The sequence below is a fragment of the Empidonax traillii genome, unplaced genomic scaffold (assembly GCF_003031625.1).
Source record: "Empidonax traillii isolate 1590-97213 ecotype Southwest subspecies unplaced genomic scaffold, ASM303162v1 scaffold2956:size29659, whole genome shotgun sequence".
In the NCBI taxonomy this organism is placed as follows: Eukaryota; Metazoa; Chordata; class Aves; order Passeriformes; family Tyrannidae; genus Empidonax; species Empidonax traillii.
This window is the reverse complement of record NW_020958149.1, coordinates 2,443-7,173: the sequence shown is the minus strand read 5'-3', so window position 1 is coordinate 7,173 and position 4,731 is coordinate 2,443. Positions and strand designations below refer to the sequence as shown.

The 4,731-nt window shown below is 55.8% G+C and overlaps 1 protein-coding gene across 4 annotated transcripts in view; it reads right to left on the bottom strand.

Moving 5' to 3' along the window:
- GATAD2A (GATA zinc finger domain containing 2A) overlaps positions 1-4,504 on the bottom strand; it is a 25,498-nt gene extending 20,994 nt beyond the window's left edge. For 3 of the 4 annotated variants that reach the window (XM_027910220.1, XM_027910221.1, XM_027910222.1), the window contains exon 1: positions 2,586-2,660. The gene's annotated coding sequence lies outside the window, so the exon portion shown is untranslated. Of the gene's footprint in view, positions 1-2,585; positions 2,661-4,454 lie in introns of those variants that run through there. The other variant, XM_027910223.1, reaches the window with a different exon arrangement.
- Positions 4,505-4,731: the final 227 nt, after the last annotated feature.

Here is a 4,731-nt window from a genome sequence, read left to right as displayed (position 1 = left end):
CCCCCCCCCCCCCCCCCCCGGATCCCACGGGAATTATCCCCCCCCTTCTCCCAAACTCCCCAGGGGAGCACTGAGGAGCTGCCAGAGGGCTGGGAAACCCTGGCCATGCCCAGGGCTCAGAGCCCACACGATTCCCCCCTCCTGTGCCAGGGAAGTTGTCCAGAGTGATGCACCGGGATGGGCAGCGCTGGGAGAGGAGGAAGGAAAAGCAGGGGGGAAAAATGTGGGATAGGAAGAGCCCGGAGTGGCCACGGGGCCCCCCACGGGGTGCCCGACTCCGAGGGGAGCTCGGGAAGCACTTCCAGCCCCGGGGTGGGGGGGGGATCTGCTGCTCCCTTCCATCCTGCTCGGGAATTCCGGACTCAGGGGAAGCACTTCCCCAAAACGAACACCTGGAGAAGGGGCTGAGCTCCAGCACCACAGAGCTCCGGGCCGGGCCGGGATTCTGGGAGCTGGAATCCCACTGCGCTTCCAGCTTCCTGTGGGATTTGTGCGGACTCACCTGGGAAATCCCTGCCCAGGGCTGGGTTTGGCTCCGGGCTGAGCTCTGTCTAAGGGCTCTGCACAGGGAGAGGGGCATCCCAAGGTGCTACTAAAGACGGAGCCGGAAAAACGGGAAAAGCCGCTGCCTGCAAAAACCATCACTTTGCTGGATTTTTGTGAAAACTCGAGGCCACTGAGGTGAGGTGAAAAAAAAAATCAGAGAAATCACAGGAGCAACTCGCTGGTTTTGTAGGAATTCAGAGGAGTTTTCACCATCAAGGGGAAAATCCTGATAAAGCAACTAAAAGTGCGTTACAACTCGAAGGGGTTTTTTTCCCTCTTAAACACTTTTCCTGGTGTTGCTGTTCCTTACTTTTGGAATGCCCAGCCTCAAAGCAATCCCTGCCACAGCAACACCCCTTCCAACCCAAGGATTCTGGAATGAGCCACTGATTTTGGGATGGAGCTGGTTCCTTGTCCCCCCCCCGGGAATCCCACCAGCAGAGGATAAAAATCCAAGTGGGTTTTGCTGAAGGACAAAGGGAGGAGCAGAATTTTCCTCCCACCTTCCTGCCACGTATGGATTCTCCAGGCGCATCGATCCTCGATTAATTAATCATTAATCATTAAGAAACTGTTTATCCACTGTTTATCTGGGCCCCAAAAATAAAACCCTCCACTGAAAGGGCCCCCCCAGCTCGACTGCAGCTTTTATTTACCAGGAGATTTCGATATTAAAACATTCAATTGAAATATTAAATAAGGGCCCTTTGAGTTGCAATCAAACCCTTCCCCCCCTCCCCAATTAATGCCTGATGTTTATTAAAGGAGGGATCCGAGCTGGTTCATTGATTTTAATGCAGCAGAATTTGCATATTTAAATAGCCCCTCACAACCCCAATCAGCTTTGCCAGCGCCACACGCTGGGCATGGGCAATTCCTTGGGAATTCCTGGATTTTTTTTTTTTTTTCCAAACTGGTTGCAGCACCCTCTCCCAAAACAAAGATTCCTGTTCAATCCCATCTAAATTATTGGATTCATCCTCAAGAGCCATCACAGAGGGAACTGGGATAAGCGGATGCAAAGGCAGCAAAAGGAAAATCCAAATTACTGAGGAATTTTCTTATCCCTCCCCCCCTCCCATCAATATTCCGATTTTTCCAAGAAGAACTTGAAAATGGAGATTAACTGGAAGGTCTGTTGCTTTGGGGTTAAAGAGATGCTTGTGAGGGCTCTACTTGCAGTCACTCCAGGAGGGGTTGGACCTGAATTTTCCCTGAAGTTTCATGGATCTACTTTTTGTCTAAGGAGTCTCCTCTCAGTCCCTGCTCCAGATGAACCATCCAAGTGCCCTCAGCTGCTCCTCAGACCCTTCCCCACCCCATTTCCTTCCCCAGCCCCATTTTTTTGAGGAAAAAACCTCCCTCCCCACAATGGATAAATCCTTAAATTCCTACTTAGGAAACGCTTCACTTGACACCACCTGGGACGGGGGAGCACCAGGACGGGACAGAGCTGGGCTGTTCCCTCCTTGAACTCCCTGAGCTCCAAAATCCCTGCCCAAACTTCCCTCCCATTCCCAGTTTCTCTTCCGGGGGGGGGGGAAGTTTGCACAAACGACCAGGACACACAGCAAGTCCCCAGGGAGGGATTTCCCCGCTTGTTTTTGCTTCTCCTCGTGCCCCAGACCGACAGCACTGAGCGGTGCTGGGACTGCCCAGCTCCAGGGGAGCAAAACTTCCCTGTCCCTCAGGAAACTCGGGACATTTCCCTCCTCTGGGGTGTGAAAAGAGAGTTTTGGTGAAGGCACAGAACCGAGTTTGATCCCAGAGCTCCTCCCCAGCCCTTCCTTGGCCCGGGAGCTGCAGCTGCAGGACACGATTCCCCCGCAGTCCCAGCCCAGCTCTGCGCTGCCAGGACCGGAATTTCCGCCCGTGCCGGGTCCGACGCTCCCCATCCCGCGGCATTCCCTCCCCATCCTGCGGCATTCCCATCCTGCAGCATTCCCTCCCCATCCCGCGGCATTCCCTCCCCATCCCGCGGCATTCCCTCCCCATCCCGCGCCATTCCCTCCCCATCCCGCGCCATTCCCGGCTCCTACCTGGCAGGGAAGGTCATGGGTTCCCGCTGGGATCCTGCCGGGGCCGAGAGGCTGAAAGGGACGTGGCTGAGGATCCTGAGGGGAGAGAGAGAGAGGAGGGTCAGGACACCCCTGGGACAGCACCCCCTTCCCTCCCAAAACACTCATGCCAAGCTCTGGAATCCCCTGGGAAAGAGGATCCCAGGATTTAAGGAAAGGAACCGCAAGTCAGGCTGGGGTTTCTCGCTGTGTGTTCCTTCAGGCTTTGCTCCTTCCATCGACGCTCCCAGAGAAAAAAAACACCCACCTGATCCCCCTGGGCTGACCCAAATGCCTCCTGGAACCAACATTCCCATCCTCGAGGAGGAAAAAAGGACCTCCAAGGCCTGAATTTGTCCCGAGTTTACCTGGAGCTCACCCCTAAGTCTTCCAGCAGTTGCTGGGCCCCCTCCCCATTTCTCATTTCTGGGATAACGGCAGCACCCATCCACGTGTCCGTGCAGGAAAACCCCTTGGAGACGCAATTCCAGGAAGAACCTCGTTGCTTTGAACTTGTCCAAGGAGCCAACAGGCCCCAGACGAGCCCGAATCATTAACTGTACTAATTAATTACCACCAGGCAGCCAACGGGGCGGCGACTGCCCGGTGTCACCCACGTGCAGGGAACGGCACTGGAGGCGTGGGAATGTTGGGATGGGAGGGAAGGGAGGTTTAGAGACACGCTGGATGTGCTGCCTAAGCTGAGCCAGAGGTTTGGGTTGGGTTTAGTCCAGAGAGGGGATCCCAGCGATCCATAAACATCTCCAAGGGGTGTCCCAGACTCTTCCCAGTGGTGGGACAAGGAGTGATGGCCACAAACCAAAGACACACAAAGCCCCAGCTCAGCACGAGGAGGAACTTCTGTCCATGGAGGGTGTGGAGTCTCCCTCCCTGGGGACATCCCAACCCCTCCTGGACATGTCCCTGTGCCACCTGCTCCAAGTGCCTCTGCCAGGCCAGGGGGGGATCTCCAGAGGTCCCTCCCAACCCCATCCATCCCGGAATTCCGTGCCACCTCCCCCAGAACGTGGGTGAACTCAGCTGTCCCCTACCCCTGGCCCTATCTGAGGCCTCGTCCTCATTCCCTGCAGCAGCTCCCAGGAAGCAGAAAAAAAACAAGGAGGGGTGGGATGGGGTGGAAACAACTCCCTGGAGAAGTTCTTGTCCTGCACAGCCCAAAAAATCATCCCAGGGCAACATTCCCTGTGTTTGTGTGGCCATTCCAGCCCTTGGCCAGCACTTCCCCTGCCCAACAACAGCCCTTTCACGAGGCCTTCCCTGCCGATCGTCCCATCAAGCCCTTCCCTCTTCCCTCGAGGAAAACACCCAGGGAAGGAGACCACGGGCAGGCAGGAATTCCCACTGGATGTGCCCCCCCCCCCAAAGTTCCAGAGGGAATTTTCCTGCACCCCAGAGGTGCACTCCCAGTGCTCCTGCCCCTGGAGAGGGCTGGGAAGGGTCACCAGTACATCTTCCCTGTTCTCCTGGTTTAAGCAATCCCAGAGGGGATCCCAAAGGTTCCCCCTCAAACTGCTACCAAAGTGTGGATACGGAAAGGGAGCGAATGGATCCGGGTCGGCATTCCAGAGGGCAGGTCTGGCTAATTATAGCTCATCCTATTATCCAATGCTTTTCTAATTAGGAGCCATTGAAAACCCTCGGTGGGAGCGACTCCAGCGGGGCTGGAAAAGCCCATGGACAGGGAGTAATTCCATGGGCTCCTCCTGCATCCTGGACAGGAACAGATGCTCCTCCAGGGACAGAAAGGCACACACAGCCCCCTCCTCCATCCACAGACTGGGTGGTGCCAAGAACCCTGGGAATTGGGAATCCTGGAACTACGGCACTGACAGGGGAACTGGGAGCCCTGGCACTGGAACTGGGAATCCTGGCACTGGAACTGGGAATCCTGCACTCCAGCCACAGGAATTGGAGCTGCTGGGGAAAGGGGGAGAAGAGGGGGATAAAAATCCAAATTAAAATTAAAAAAGGGGGATTCTTCTGCCTGGTAGGGATCGTTTCATGGAGGGGACTGGGAAAGGCCCTGGTGGGAAGGGAGGATCCTGCAGGGAGCCAAGCAGGCACCTCCAGCTCAGAGCCTGAGCTTCCCAAGGAGTTTTCCCGGGAA